Source organism: Sus scrofa, chromosome 9, assembly GCF_054392235.1.
Source record: "Sus scrofa isolate SSC_HxYL_T2T_F1_AM1 chromosome 9, Sscrofa_HxYL_maternal_Yorkshire_Landrace_v2.0, whole genome shotgun sequence".
NCBI classification, from domain to species: domain Eukaryota; kingdom Metazoa; phylum Chordata; class Mammalia; order Artiodactyla; family Suidae; genus Sus; species Sus scrofa.
This window is the reverse complement of record NC_139391.1, coordinates 35,906,636-35,923,832: the sequence shown is the minus strand read 5'-3', so window position 1 is coordinate 35,923,832 and position 17,197 is coordinate 35,906,636. Positions and strand designations below refer to the sequence as shown.

The window sequence follows — 17,197 nt, the reverse complement described above, 5'->3', positions numbered from 1 at the left end:
CAATGTCATCATTTTTACCTGCTGTTTCACAAAACAATTCTAATTTCAAGATTGGATAATATTAAGTGAGCCATTCAGGGGTCATTTCTCTCCTGATCCTAATGCATATTGGGACCACACACTATTGCAATAGAGTATCATCTCTTTCTTAGTCATATGCCCACAGCTATATTTTGCCCATTTATTTAAGATACACCCCAAAGGGCTTTCCTTAGAGACAGAAGGAGTATTCCCCATATTTATAAGTTCAAGAACAACAAAACACAAGAAACACAAAGAAATTCCAATGCCAAAAGCACAAACAGATCCCATCATGGATGAATGAAAAACAAAAGCAGATAAACCGGTTCACAAATCAAATCAGGTAGAGTCCAACAACAATTCCCCTCGCCAACAGGGTATCCCAATCAAATACAAAAGAAATTGGCTTTTCTCTTAAAGGAAAATCCCAAATTGAGAGGGGAGAATACTCCCAGTTGTACACACCAGAGTGACTTACCTTACTCTATGGAACCCATTGGCTCCCAAAAGTCGATTCCTTATTCCAGCTGCCAAGTACTGGGGCAGCCAGTGCCACTTCAGGGAATTTTGAAGGGAAGATCCTCAGGACAAGTGGTCCCAACAGCTGCTACGAAATTCTCCAACTGGGGCCAGCTGGTCACAAGCAGCAAGGCTCCTGACTTGGCTCACCAAAAATTGATGCCGAACTCAAGTTCACTTTGCTCACCGCATGACAGGCCAATAAATCTGTAGACAAGAAGTTGGCAGACTAGTATAAAAAAAAAAATCTTCCCTCAGTTTGAGTTCAGGCTCCTTTTATTCAGAGGAAAGGGAAGGGGAAGGGGCCAACCTTCACTCACTAGCAGTTGCTTGTGTCGGGGAAGGGCCCACTGCAATGCTAACTGATGGGCTGAGCAGGATCACTAAAAGTTTCTCACTTACATAGTTGTGATTTCGATGTGCTCAATGAGGAGGTCAGCTCAGCATCCTTCTACTCTGCCATCTTCACAACTCTCTATATAATATTTTCTTAAACACAAAAAGCCTTTGAAACCCCAAGTAATTTCCCTAATTTCTGTGTCCCTTAATTGCCCTTATTCTTCTATTTATTTCTCTTAAAAAGAAACAAAAATATTCTCCTTTATCAATTAATACATGATTTAAATTCACCTATCATAAATTAAAGCTATTTTCACACATGTTTAACATGAAAAAGCCGATTTTTTTTTTTCTTTTTAAGACCACACCTGCGGCATATGACGATTCCAAGGCTAGAGGTCGAATTGGAGCTGCAGCTGCTGGCCTATGCTTCAGTCACAGCAACATGAGATGCAAGCAGTGTCTGCGACCTATTCCACAGCTTACGGAAACACTGGATCCTTAACCCACTGAGCAAGGCCAGGGATCGAACCTACAACCTCATGGATACTAATCAGGTTTGTAACCCACTGAGCCACAGTGGAAACTCCCAAGGCTGATTTTTAATAGCAAAAAGATTGCTTTACTTTTGTTCTGCTTTCTGAGTTTTTTCCTCTATTTTTCTACTTTTTAAGCATATTTTTTAGTTTTAACGTGCAGCAAACTGTATTCGTATCATCTATATCGTGGTGCTAGAAAACATTCTCATACATCTTGTGCATTATTAATACTGGCCCTTCCTCCTTCTTAGGGGGTGAAAAGGGCTTTGTTTTACTAGAATTTGAAAATGGTGTCAGAATCCAAGGTTTCATTACCATAGCAACAGAGAATAATGAAAAGAATAAATGTCAAACACATTTACTGTTGCCATAGTGACAATCACTTGCTTTACCAAATATATTTACTCTTACATTCTGGTTCCACTTTAAAAATATGCTTCTCTATATGAATGTTCAAAAATGGGAGAAAAAGTTAAAAATGATTTAAGAAGAAGAGAAGCCCTTCAAGAGATGAATGCAATTTGTTTCACTGTCCATTATTTAATAAGGAATCCAAAGAGTCCACAAAAAGCTCACAAAAGAAATCGAAATAATCATTTGTTCAAATAAGTATTCGTCCTATTTGCAGTCAGAGAAATTGAAGCATAGAGTATAAGGAATGTCTATATTGTCATTTCACGCTATTTTAAATCATTTTTTCTGAGCTTCTGAAAATAGGGCATTCTGCCACATTGAAATGGAAGACTTTTTAAGCAGTAGCCCTTGAGGAAGGCACATGTCTGCCAGACAACTGAGCCCAAGACAAAATCATTAAAGCAGACAGTAATTTACTTTAGCCTTTTGATTATCTTCCTCTGCCTTTCAGCAACCTCCTCTCCTTGCTGACAAAACATTCTCATTATAGTAACTCATCAAGGCCCTCCCCATCCCACAACTTCTTGATTTGTACTTTTCTCTTCTTCCCATAATTATTTCCATTAGATTAAAGCCAGGGAGGACACTACTCACTTTTACCCTTAAAGATACAATTCCTTTTTAAAATCAAGTTGTCTTTTTGATATTGAGTTTTATGAACTGTTTAGATACTAATCCCTTATTGGTCATATCATTTGCAAATATTATGTCCAATTCAGTAGGTTTTTTTCATTTTGTTGATGGTTTCATTTGCTGTGCAAAAGCTTCTAAGTTTAATTAGGTCCCTTTATTTTTGCTTTAGGAGACAGAACTGAAGAGACATTGTTCTTTTTTTGTTTTTTGGGGGGCCACACCCATGGTACATGGAGGTTCCCAGGCTAGGGGTCGAATCGGAGTTGTAGCTGCTGGCCTATGCCACAGCCACAGCAATGTGGGATCTGAGCTGCATCTGTGACCTACACCAGAGCTCATGGCAACGCCGGATCCCCAAGCCACTGAGCAAGGCCAGGGATTGAACCTATGTCTTCATGGATGCTAGTCAGATTTGTTTCTGCTGAGCCATCATGGGAACTCTTAGGTGGAATATCTTTTATTAAACATAGAAGTTATTCTACTATGTCATTTTAACAATAATCTTTCAAGCAATTATTGGCGTGTTTCATTCCAAACACACATTTTGGTCCAATATGATATAAAGCATCCTACATTCTTTAGGATGATTTTGTAATTATTTGAACAAATCACAAAGCCTTAAAGGAATTCTGTGATTTATTGTTTCTTGACTAAGGTAATTTGAAAGAGGAAATAGAAATCAATTGTGTTTCTCTGAATAATAGAAAAGCAAAGGAAAAATCAAAGTAGCAGTAAAATTGTATTGGCTGTTTTTCTTTCTATAGAGCAAGCATATTTCTAATTTATAGTCAGCTGAGTGACTCAATCTGCAAAATTGGTCAATAATGTAATCCAGTCCTTCTTAAACTTTTTTTTTTTTTTTTTTAGAGTCATGCAGGTGGCATATGGAAGTTCCCAGGCTAGGGGTCGAATCTGAGCTACAGCTGCTGCCCTACACCATAGCCACAGCAACGCTGGATCCTTAACCCACTGAGTGAGGCCAGGGATCAAACCCGCATCCTCATGGATCCCAGTTGGGTTTGTTAACTGCTGAGCCACGAAAGGAACTCCAATCCTTCTTAAACTTTGAAGCATCTCAGTTAATGATAGAAGGGCTCACTTTTCAATAAGTCAGATGTATAATTAGCTTACAGTGTTGAATGAAGGCTAAATTTTTTCTAGTTATAAAGTAGAAAACCTTGATCAAATAAATTTCACAATTATGCTACTTCCAACTATGATTTCGTGGAATTAAGCATTCTAGTTAATTTAATAATCTGGTTAATACAAATTTTTATACAGAGGCAGTGTGGTTTTAAGATAATAGTTCTAGGTTCTATCCAGAGCTCATCTTTTTACTAGTTGTGTGTCTTCAGACAAGGTATACAACCATCTATGCCTCAGTTGACTCATCTTTTAACTCATAAGCTGGAGATTATGATATCTGTGTTATTAGAGTATGATGATTAATAAGAAATTTTTATATAGAGTAACAATTATTATGTTTTATGTCTAAAACCTTTCATTGGAATCTGTTGATCTGATATCTGTCTTAAGATAGGACTGGCCCTTTCACTGCTTATGTCAGCCTTGTCACTACTATAACCTTTGTTACCGTCCTTACTTCTACCACCTATTTTTATTCCTAATGAGTCCCCTCTCTTCACCAGAGTGTCCTGAAAAAGGATAACCTTATATTTTAACTTTTCTTACAGTTCTTCTTTCTACATAATCTTCTCTTGAGCTTGGTTAGTGGAAACTTTAAACTTGCCCACAATTATTCACAGTGACAGACGAGCTCTCACAGGTGAGAGCAGCCATTGCTGCTTCCCTCTACTCCACCCAACAAACACACAACACACTTCTTTGAGACTCTTAACTGTAGTGTCCTTGATAGTCCCAAAGGCTATAGGTGCAGTGAACTGGACTCTTAATGACCTACCCCTCTCATGCTGGACTTTCTAGTAGGTACAATCTCTCACCTAAAGACCAGGGACATAACATCTAAAGATTTCAGAGTGCTTGTAGATGATTTTCCAATCATTTCTAAGGAGATGACTTTCCCTTTAGCACTTGCTAGTTTGAGTATAGAATGAATCGCTTACTGTATCAAGTTATAGGTCAGATTTGGGGCTGGGCTTGCTGAGAGAGTATCATATGGCTGTGCAGACTCAGCCCATATGACCTTGGGCGCAAATCATTTCTTCATTTTGAGCCTTGGTTTCTTCAGTAAAATGAGATATAACAGCCTGCTTTCATTGTATCACATAAGTTAATACTTATGATGGTACTTTGAAAACAATAAAGCATCACAAAAGTTAAACAAATTTTTTTTTCTCCCTATACATTTGTCTTATGGCTCAGTGGCAAGGTGGCTGTAGAGACAAAGAGAAAATATTGAAAGTAGCTAGGGAAAAGAAACAAATAACATACAAGGGAACCCCGATAAGGTTATCAGCAGATTTTCAGCAGAAACTCTGCAGGCCAGAAGGGAGTGGCATGATATACATAATGTGATGAAAGGAAAAAACCTCCAACCAAGATTACTTTACCCTGCAAGGCTCTCATTCAGATTTGAAGGAGAAAACAAAACCTTCACAGATAAGCAAAAGCTGAGAGAATTCAGTAACACTAAACCAGTCTTACAACAAATACTAAAGGAACTTCTCCAGCCAGAAAAGAAAAGACAGCAACAGGAAACAAAAATACCACAAATGACAAGGCTCACCAGTAAAGATATATATACAGTAAAGATATGAAATCATCCATGCACAATTATATCACCAGAATCAGAAATCATGAGAAGAGGTGGGTACAAATGCAGGACACTGGAGATGAACTTACAATTAAGAGACCAACAATGTAAAACAATCTCATATATATAGAATCATAACAAAACTTCAGAATAACTGCAAACCAAAAATCTACAATTGATACATAAACAAATAAGAAAAATCAACTCAAATACAACACTAAAGATAGTCATCAAATGTTGGAGGCTTGCCAGATATGCATGTATACAGACCATAGTGAATCAAAGAAACTAGATGGCACTTGAAGAATGATGCTAATCTAGGCTTGGAAAATATATGACTTTCTTAGACCCCTGGGGGAAAGGCAGTGAGATGGGAAATGTACATCATATGAGTGGCTGCTTGAAAACAAGTTGCCAAATACTCCAGATGTCGTTGAAGCCATCGACATTCTTGTTCTCATGACCAGAACCCTAAGGGAGTTGGAGGAATGGGTGTAATAGCCTTAAGCGTAAACAATATAATCTTTCTCGGGAGGGTTAATCATTTATAGCATCTATGAATACAAAGGGTCTGTGTCTTGCATATCTGTAGCCTTGATCAGTAACATTGTAAATGACACATGCGATTCTATACATACAAGTAAGTAGAAAACAGCAAATAAAAATCGTGACTTGGCTCAGAGGGTTGCTATTGCCTCTCAAAGGCAGTAGCCCCCTGATCCCCACTCTATTTGTCCCTTCTTTCTTAAATCTGTGGCACCACTGACTTTGGGACCTGAGTTGATGAGCAGGTCTCGTCAATCAAACTGGAAGAGGAGAGAACAAGAAAAGAAGAAAAAAGAATGACAAAAACAAATCCAAAGCAATTAATAAAATGGCAATAAGAACACACATATCAATAATTACCTTAATCGTTAATGGACTAAATGGCCCAACCGAGACATAGAATGGCTGAATGGATACAAAAACATGACCTATAAATATGCTTGGGACACATACAAATGGAAAGTGAGAGGATGGAAGAAAATATTTCATGCAAATGGAGATCAAAAGAAAGCTGGAGTAGCAATACTCATAACAGACAGAATAGACTTTAAAATGAAGAATATTTTAAGGGACAAGGAAGGTCACTACATAATGATCAAAGGATCAATCCAGGAAGAAGATAAAACAATTTTAAATATCTACACACCCAACATAGGTTCACCACAGTACATAAGGCAACTGCTAACAACCTTAAAAGGACAAATCGACAATAACACAATCATAGTGGGGGACTTTAATAACACCCCACTTACAGCAATGGACAGATCATCCAGACAGAACATCAACAAGGAAACATAGGCCCTGAATGAAGCATCAGACCAGATGGACTTAACAGACGTTTATAGGACATTCCATCCAAAAGCAACAGAATACACATTCTTCTCAAGTGCACATGGAACACTCTCTAAGACAGATCACATCCTGGGCTACAAATCCAACCTTGGTAACTTTAAGAAAATTGAAATCATATCAAGCATCTTTTCCGGCCACAACGTTATACGATTGGACATCAACAACAAGAAAAAAAAAAACTGCAAAAACCACAAACATGTGGAGACTATAAACGACATGCTACTAAACAACCAATGGATCACTGAAGAAATCAGAGGAAATTAAAAAATTCCTAGAAGCAAATGACAACAAAGATACGACACTCCAAAAACCTATGGGATGTAGCAAAAGCCGTTCTAAGAGGCAAGTTTATATCAATACAAGCCCACCTCAGGAAACAAGAAAAAGCTCAAATAAACAAGCTACCTTTACATCTAAAGCAGCTAGAGAGACAACAGACAAGACCTAAAGTTAGTAGAAGGAAAGAAACCATAAAGATCAGAGCAGAAATCAATGAAACAGAAACGAAGAAAGCCATAGAAAAAGTCAATGAAATGAAAGGTGGTTCTTGGAAAAGATCAACCAAATTGATAAACCCTTAGCCAGACTTATCAAGAAAAGAAGAGAGAGGACTCAAATCAATAAAATTAGAAATGAAAAAGGAGAAGTAACAATGGACATCACAGAAATACAAAGGATCATAAGAGGCTCCTATATGCAACTATACGCCAATAAAATGGAACACCTAGGAGAAATGGACAAATTCTTAGGAAAGTGCAATCTTCCAAGACTAAACCAAGATGAATGGACCAATCACAAGAACTGACTTTGAAAGGGTGATTTAAAAACTTCCAACAAACAAGAGTCCAGGGCTAGATGGCTTCACAGGTGAATTCTATCAAACATTTAGAGAAGAGCTTACACCTCTCCTTCTGAAACTATTTCAAAAAATTGCAGAGGAAGGGATACTCCCAAACTCATTTTATCAGGCCACCATCACCCTGATACCAAAACCAGACAAAGACACCACAAAAAAAGAGAACTACAGGCCAGTTTCACTGATGAACATTGATGCAAAACTCCTCAACAAAATACTAGCAAACCGTATCCAACAATACATTAAAAGGATTGTACATCATGATCAAGTGGGATTTAGCCCAGGGATGCAAGGGTTCTTCAATATCCACGAATCAATCAGTGTGATACACCACATCAACAAACTGAAGAATAAAAGCCATATGATCCTCTCAATAGACGCAGAAAAGGCCTTTGACAAAATCCAACACCCATTTCTGATAAAAACCCTTTGGAAAGTGGGCCTAGAGGGAACCTACGTCAACATAATAAAGGCCATGTATGACAAACCCACAGCTAACATCATTCTCAATGGTGAAAAGCTGAAAGAATTCCTACTGAGATCAGGAACAAGACAAGGATGTCTGCTCTCGCCACTACCCTTCGACATAGTTTTGGAAGTCCTAGCCACAGCAATCAGAGAAGTAAAAGAAAGAAAAGGAATCCAAATTGAAGAGGAAGAAGTAAAACTATCACTATTTACAGATGACATGATACTATACCTAGAGAATCTTAAAGACTCTACTAGAAAACTGTTAGAGCTCATCCATGAATTTGGCAAAGTCGCAGGATACAAAATTAATACACAGAAATTGACGGCATTGCTATACACTAACAATGAAAGATCAGAAAGAGAAATTAGGGAAGCAATCCTGTTTACCACTGCATCCAAAAGAATAAAATACCTAGGAGTAAACCTACCTAAAGAGACAAAAGACCTGTACTCTGAAAACTATAAGACACTGATGAAAGAAATCAAAGATGACACAAAGAGATGGAAAGATTTACCATGCTCGTGGATTAGAAGAGTTAATACTATCAAAATAAGTATACTACCTAAGGCAATCTACAGATTCGATGCAATCTCTATCAAATTACAAAGGACATTTTTCACGGAACTTGAACAAAGTATTTTAAAGTTTGTTTGGAAGCACAGCATAGCCAAAGACATCCTGAGAAAGAAAAATGGAGCTGGAGGAATCAGGACTTCAGACTATACTACAAAGCTACAGCCATCAAAACCTTATGGTACTGGCACAAAGACAGAAATATAGATCAGTGGGACAGGATAGAAAGTTTAGAATTAAACCCATGCACCTACAGTCAACTAATCTATGACAAAGGAGGCAAGAATATATAATGAAGAAAAGATAGCCTGTTCAATAAGCGGTGCTGGGAAAACTGGACAGCCACATGGAAAAGAAGGAAATTAGAACACTCCCTAACACCATACACAAAAATAAACTCAAAATGGATTCAAGACCTAGATATAAGACCAGACACTGTAAACCTTATAGAGGAAAACATAGGCCAAACACTCTGATATAAATGATAGCAACATCTTCTCAGATCCACCTCTTAGAGTAATGACAGTAAAAACAAAAATAAGCAAACGGGACTTAATCAAACTTAAAAGTTTCTGCATAGCAAAGGAAACCCTAAACAAAATGAAAAGATAACCCACAGAATGGGAGAAAAAAATTTGCAAATGAATCAACAGACAGGGGATTAATCTCCAAAATTTATAAACACCTTCTGCAGCTCCATACCAAAAAAAAAACCCCATCCAAAAATGGGCAGAAGATCTAAACAGACAGTTCTCCAAAAAAGACAACACATGAAAAGATGTTCAACATCACTCATTAGTAGAGAAATGCAAATCAAAACCACTCTGAGGTACTACCTTACACCATTCAGAATGGCCATCATCAAACAGTCTACAAACAGTAAGTGCTGGAGAGGGTGTGGAGGAAAAGGAACCCTATTACACTGTTGGTGGGATTGTAAATTGGTGCAACCACTGTGGAAAATAGTATGGAGATTCCTCAGAAAACTAAACATAGAACTCCCATTTGATCCAGTAATCCCACTCCTGGGCATCTATCCAGAGAACCATGACTCGCAAAGACACATGTACTCCAATGTTCATTGAAGCAGTATTTGCAATAGCCAAGACATGGCAACAACCTAAATATCCATCGACAGAGGAGTAGATAAAGAAGAGGTGGTACATATACACAATGGAATATTACTCAGCCATTAAAAGGAACGAAATACCAGCATTTTTAGCAACATGGATGGACCTAGAAATTATCATGCTAAGTGAAGTCAGCGATACAATGAGACACCAACATCAAATGCTTCCACTGACATGTGGAATCTGAAAAAAGGACAGACCGAACTTCTCTGTAGAACAGATGCTGACTCACAGACATTGAAAAACTTACCGTCTCCAAAGGAGACAGTTTGGGGGGTTGGGGAACGTGCTTGTGTTGTGGGATGGAAATCCTGTGAAATTGGATTGTGATAATCATTATACAATTATAGATGTAAAAAAAAAGATTAAAAAAAGAAAACAGTAAAGCATCTCAAAAATTAAGAAAAAAAATTAAAAAAAATTTTTTTCCTCCCTATACATTTGTCTCAAGGCTCAGTGGCAAAGTGGCTATAGAGACACACATGAGGGCCTAAGTGGAAAAGGGAAACAAAGGGGAAGCCCAGGCATATGGGTGCAGGAAGGGGTGGGGAACACCACTTCTGTTTTTCCTTTGTCTTTTCCTTAAAAAAAAGGCAGGGGTGTGATTGGTTGAAAGGGTAGAGAACAAACCCCAGAACAGTATGTAAGCTCCAGAGGTGGGTGGTGAGAAGTCCCCAGAGAAGTGAGAAGGGGAAAAGGTCAGGGCAATGCTGACTGTATAAGATGCTTCTTCACTGATTTGCCTTTCTAACTTGGTTTAAAAGGAACCAAAACAAAAAAGGGAAAGAAATAAAACAGTGTCCTGAATTTATTCCATTTAAGAAAAAACGTATCAGCAAGTAGCCCACACAAATTTGCATTATCAAATGAGATCAGTGGGTCCCCACTGTGACGCAGTGGGTTAAAAGTCCAGCATTGTATCTGAGGTGGTGTGGGTTTAATTCCCTAGTCGAGGAACTCCCATATGCTGTGGGTGTAGGTGAAGAAAAAGAAAAACAATTAGATCAATACAGTAACAAACAAAAATCCACTAAACTTTGAAATAGGAGAGCCCCAAATCTATGTATTCTTTAATGAATACATTTAGTTGTTAAGGGATCAAATATTCAGAGGAAAGACTAAATGAGCTGGCCTTAACAGAACTTAAAGTCTATTAGAGGGAGACATAAAGTGTAACTATAGTTGAGCAGTGCCATGGGATAAAGGATGAGCAAAATGTGGGGTTGGAGACTTTAGGGGAAGTGGGATGGTTGTAAGTTTAGATAGAGTAAGTATCATTGAGAAGGTGGCATTTGACCGAGCTTTGATGTGGGAGAGGGGTTTAGCCAAGCCAAGAGCTGGAGGAAAAACATTTCAACCAAAGGAAATAGCCAGTGTAAAAGCCCTAAGAAGGAACTGCTTGGGCTGAGTGAGTGAATGAAGGGGAGAATAGTGAGAGAGTTCAGAGAGAGAAGAGGAAATGGGTCCAAAGCATAAGCTTTGGAGTTCTTAATGAAATTTGGAGTCATTGGAAGGTTTTGAGTAGAACAATGAGATGATCTGATCTACATATATCTTAATGATGTCAATCAGCTTGTAAAAAGGATATTAAAAAGTAAAGTGAGTGATAACCTAATAGGGTCAGGAATAGTACAAAAAGAAAGAACCAAATGGGATTTAAATGGAGATGGTATTAAAAATTCTGAGTAGGATGTTCTATATGACCTGAGGCTTATACAATAGCTTATACAATAGGGGTTATTGATTTGAACTATCAAGAGCTACAGAAGTTACCACTGATTTCTGAAAGTTTATTCAGCTTTACGGTAACTTACAAAAATTGCTTATTTTTCAGAGAGAATATATTCTTAATGGCTAGGTGAAGCATGGTCCTCAAATCAGGAGAATCTTTCTTATTTCCACCACTTCTTTGCTATGTGATTTTGAGTAAGCTTCCTAAGTTTCCTCAGCTCAGTTTCCTTTTCCCTAAAATGGTGATATATCCTATATGCCTCAGTTTTCCTAACTATAAATCTGTTTAAAGAGAAAATATATGCAAATTACTTGAGTGTTTAGCATTTAGTAAGCAGCCCCCAATTGCAGTAGTTGTTATATTTTCTAGCTGGGAATTATGGAAATGGAAGGAATTTAGATAGGACCAAACATGGGTCTATTTTCTTTTTCTTTTTCTCTTTTTTTCTTTTTTGTCTTTTTGCCTTTTCTAGGGCAGCTCCTTCGGCATATGGGGGTTCCTAGGCTAGGGGTCGCATCGGAGCTGTTTCCCTAGCCTATGCCAGAACCACAGAAATTCAGGATCTGAGCCGAGTCTGCAACTTACACCACAGCTCAGGGCAACACCAGATCCTTAACCCACTGAGCAAGGCCAGGAATTGAACCCACAACCTCATGGTTCCTAGTTGGATTCGTTAACCACTGAGCTGTGACGGGAACTCCCGGGTCTATTTTCTTTTATGCTTTTTTGTCTTTTGTTTCTTACATCATGAATTGTTTGATAGGTCAAATAGTTTGCTGATAAAGATCACCTGAAGTGGCAGAACATGAGTCTGAAGCAAAACACAATATAGTGGAGAGACCCTAGAGCAGGTCTATCACTCCAGACCTGCTTTCTCTTTCAGAAAATGGAGATTAAAAGATAACATATTGAGGACTTCCTGTGTGGCTCAGTGGGCTATGGATACGGTGTTGTCACTGCAGAGGCTCAGGTCACTGCTGTAGCTCAAGTTCCATCCCTGGCCTGGGACCTTTCACATGTCGTAAAAGATAACATCTTGAGAACAGAAATGATAGGATGCAGACTATAAATAAAAATATGATAATGAAAGTGTCTTATCTCTTTATGAAGTTAGAAGTTATTTTATAAATGATTATCACCGGGATCCCCATGTCTATCTCATTAACTGTGGTTTAAATATGTATTTTCATATCTTGGACTTGCACATATATGAATGGTGTAAGGTGTTAAATGGTATAAAGGCAGTGTTTACATGTTTGGGAATGGGGAAAAGGTTAAAATCTGAGGTACTCTTTTATTTCTCGATCTTGTGAAATGCTTTCTCCCCAGAAAGTGTTGCCAAGGGACTACAGTTCCTATCTTTAAAAATATAAATGGGTCGAATAACCAAAAGCAAGTTTTCCAGGCCAATTTATGATTCCATTTACGTTTGTGTTACTGTCCTTACATAATGATCAGAGCCACTATTACTCCCCACAAACAAATAATCTGAATAGGAAATATTGGGAACAAACTTTGCCTACAGACACTACAGGCTGTGGTGTTTCGAAGAAGGCACTCTATGGAAATTGATGAAGACCTGAAGTAAAAGCAGTGGACAATGTAGTACAGAAAAACTTTCAGTCAGCTGCTAACCAGTGATAGATTCATTGACTAAGGCTACTGTTCAGAGGAATTATAAGACCACAGTCCGTCCCCTCAGGAATGCACATACATAAACACAACCAAGAGGTTACAAAAAAAATCACAGTAACTTCTCAGACTGAGAAAACTCTATGATCAATCTTTACTATTAAAATGAAATTTATGCATTGTGTTTTTCTGTTGATATATCATGTGGAAAAGGCTGATCAATTTTTGCTAAATATTCACGATGTATTTGGAATGGGGTGATTTAAGATATACGCTATTTTGCATAAAAAACTCATTCCGCAGGGGACTCAAAGAAACAGGTGGTTATCCTACAGAACAACTAAAATTGTTATTGAACAAGAGGCCTCTTTGATTGTCAAATGGGACAGATAAATAAAAAAATATATACATACCAAAAGTGATTTTTAAAAACGAGCTCCAAGTAGAAAATTACCAGGGCGTACATTCCAAACTATAAGAACAGATTTGCAATTGATCTGTTTCTTTCATGGTCAACTCCATGAAAGAATTTGGCTTCCCCAGAAGAAGAACAGAATGATAATTATAAAAAACATTTTTAATGATTCTCCTGTAAACACTGGCCCCTATTATTTTATAGGCTATTCCAGTAGAAACCAAACCTTCTACTATAATCAAAAATGGCAACCTAAACACAGTTGATGCTGGGTGACATGCCAGATGCATTTGACTTCTCAAGATTTGATACCAGAGTGATCTTTGAAACTAAAATCTTCCATCTCTGCCTATTATTATAATAATTCCCATTTGAAAATAGCTTATATTCTAACACTTCCTATTTTTCTCAGTTATAAGGGAAACAAAATCTAAAGGAAACTAATTGCAACAGTTTCTATAGGAAACATATTGGCTTTCAATTCAAAGTATTTTTTAGAACCATGAAATTTGCTGGTGAAAAACTTTTAATGTTATTTTACAAACCATTATAATTTACTTGAGGATGATGAAAAATGCAAGCAATGTTATCACAGAGGACAAAACAGAGTGAGTTTTCTTTTGTCAATATTCAGGTCAATTTATCAAATACATTTTTTTCCAGAATAAGTCCCAGGTAATGTGCTAAGTGCTGAAGATAAAAAGGTAAAAGGTAATAGCAATACTGAATCATATCTAAATAGAATATGTATAAGTGTAAAACTCACATGAAAAAGGAAAAGTTGATCTGTTCTAACCTTGTCAGGGAAGAGTTAGTTTTGAAGGAGACTAAGAGTGTGTCATAAGGATAAGACAAGGAGGAAGCAGTACGTGTGCAAAGGAAGAAGAGATAGCATGTGCAAAGGCAAAAATGGAGACTGAAAACAGCATGATAGTTAAGTGCATTTGTTGCTACATAATATAGGTTATAACACATTCACTGGGTTATTTTTTCTTAACTGTGTTTGAGGGAAAGATAGGAAAAGTGATTTTTTTTCTTTCCCTTTGGTTAAATAATAAGCATTGAAAGCTTTTTTTTTTTTTTTTTCTTTTTAGGGCCACACCCGCAGCATATCGAAGTTCCCAAGCTAGGGGTTGAATTGGAGCTACAGCCCACCTATGCCACAGCCACAGCAACGTAGGATCTAAGGAGCTCACGGCAACACTGGATCCCCAAGCCCACTGAGTGAGGTCAGGGATGGAACCTGCATCCTCATGGATACTAGTAGGATTCATTTCTACTGCACCACAGTGAGAACTCCAGAAAGATTTTAATTAACTATCATATTCTAATTCTGAGACTTTTATTTTTATTTTTGGCTTTTTAGGGCTGCACTTGCAGCATATGGACATTCCCAGGCTAAGGGTCAAATCAGAGCCACAGCAATGGAGGATCCGAGCCTCATCTGTGATCTACACCACAGCTCAGGGCAACGCCGGATCGTTAACCCACTGAGTGAGGCCAGGGATCGAACCTGCAACTTCATGGTTCCTAGTTGGATTTGTTTCTGCTGCCACACAACGGGAACTCTTAATTCTGACACTTAATAAGTTGTGGCCAGGCACAGTCTAGAATGGTATTGTCTAATAGAAACACAACAAAAATTACATGTATAAGATTAAATTTCCTATTATTCTCATTTTAAAAAGTTAAAAATTCAAAGTAAAATTAATTTTAAGAACATATTTTCCTTAACTCAATTATGCAAAATATAATTTCAACTTATACTCAGTATAAAAATTACCAATGAGACATTTTACATTTCTATGATAAATCTTAGAAATCCTGAATATATTTTACATCTCAATTCAGATGCTAATTTTTTATCAGAAATATTCAATCTCTATTTCAATTTCAAAAAATTTACAGTTGAAAAAGTAGATCACATAACTCATGTTTTCCAAACATACTTAGATGTTATGCAGTAACTGAATTAAGCGTCAGTTTTTAAATTAGGATTAATTAAAATTAAATAAATTAAAATTCAGTTATTCAGTTGTGGTAGCCACATTTCAAGGGATCATCTGACTTGTGGCTACCTCAGTTGAAAACCTTAATTGTAGAATAAACATTAAGTCAAATCACCAGCCTGAAATAAATACTAACAAAAATCAAATCAGTCAGCAGACTACCAGGTCGGCAATGGAGTACTGATATTAGGCATTCTGGATTACCTTTAATCTCTCCCTTCTTGGTCCATGTCCGCCCAGACAAGATATAAATGAGAAAAAATAGTGACAGTATCTGGAAAAGACCTTGCAGTCGGCGAGGAGATAGGTTAATTGGAGAAAGCTTAAAGAGTTGATGATATGGAAGCAGATGGTTCTTAATACTTAGCGACTTATTAGGCCTTTACCCTGTTACTGAAATAAATAAATACGTTCAAGGAATAGACAGACTCAGGGGAATCAGAGAGAATGTCTGGTCATAATAAAGATGAATAGTTCTCTTAACCTTTCACTGCACTCACCCAAAAAACATCCACTATAAACAAAATCCAAAATAAAAGTTCTCATATTTATCTAAAGAAACTTTTTTTGTCCTATTTAGGCAAAATTATAGACACGCTTCTTTCACAAAGTTGTAAGTAAATATATGAAAGATTAGTTGTTACATTTTAAAGAGCATATTTCATAAGTACTTCTATTTTGTGGACAAAAGTTCCTTGAGGAATATCAAGCAAGTATCCATGATAGACCCAGAATATTCCATTATATATTTGCCAAATCTCTTTCAAGTGTGTATTGTATTTTTGGCACTGTGGTAGGCAAGGAAATTTCAACAGTGAACAAGAAAGCCTGCCTGCATGGAATATGTGGTAAGATGTATTAGAGGAAAGGTACTGACTACCATGGGAGCATCCTGGAGTAAGTGGCCAGCAAATAAAAATACAGGGTGTCAAATATTGCATGGGACATAGCTATAGTGAAAATTATGTTATTTATCTGAACTTCAAATTTAGTTGAGAAGTTCCCGTCGTGGCGCAGTGGTTAACGAATCCGACTAGGAATCATGAGGTTGCAGGTTTGGTCCCTGCCCTTGCTCAGCGGGTTAACGATCCGGCATTGCTGTGAGCTGTGGTGTGGGTCGCAGACATGGCTCGGATCCCGCGTTGCTGCAGCTCCGATTCGACCCCTGGCCTGGGAACCTCCATAAGGCGCGGGAGCGGCCTCAAGAAATAGCAAAAAGACCCCCCCCCAAAAAAATTTTTTTTAGTTGAGTATCCTGTCTTTTACCTGGCAAAGCTACATTAGAGGGAGAACTTGGAAGTGGAGACAGGGTGAATGGAGAGAAAAGAAACTTTCCTTCAGAAAGTAACTTGATCCTGGGCATAACAGGTAAGAGGCAGGTAGAAATCATTCCAGGTGGAAACTATGCAAAGCAAACGAAGTCCCAAAGCCAAGTCTAGGAACTGAAAGAAATAAAATAATTAGGGTAAGGAATTAGGAAAAGTGTAGGGGAGGAATGCTTTAGAAAGATGAAGCCTGAGGAAAAAACGGAAGAAATTCTTGTAAAGCATTTGTATTTTATCATAAAATGAATGTGGTTCCACTAAAGAACTTCAGGCAGCCTTTCTTGCCTAAGTTGTGAAGAATGGACTACAATGGTACTGGCAGACAGGCCAGTAAGGATGTTACCGATGTAATTCTGGATTTCAAAACAGGCCTTAACAAAGGCAATAGGAAGACAATGGGAAGACAGACCCATTAGTTACACCAGATGGCAGCGAGAGAGGCAACTGCAAAGAGGG

The 17,197-nt window shown here is 37.6% G+C and overlaps 1 protein-coding gene across 5 annotated transcripts in view; it reads right to left on the bottom strand.

The window, feature by feature from the left end:
- Window positions 1-17,197, bottom strand: part of AASDHPPT (aminoadipate-semialdehyde dehydrogenase-phosphopantetheinyl transferase) — a 108,206-nt gene that overhangs the window by 90,725 nt on the left and 284 nt on the right. For all 5 annotated transcript variants that reach the window (XM_084975926.1, XM_084975927.1, XM_084975923.1 and 2 more), the window contains exon 2: window positions 500-747. The gene's annotated coding sequence lies outside the window, so the exon portion shown is untranslated. The remainder of the gene's footprint in view (window positions 1-499; window positions 748-17,197) is intronic.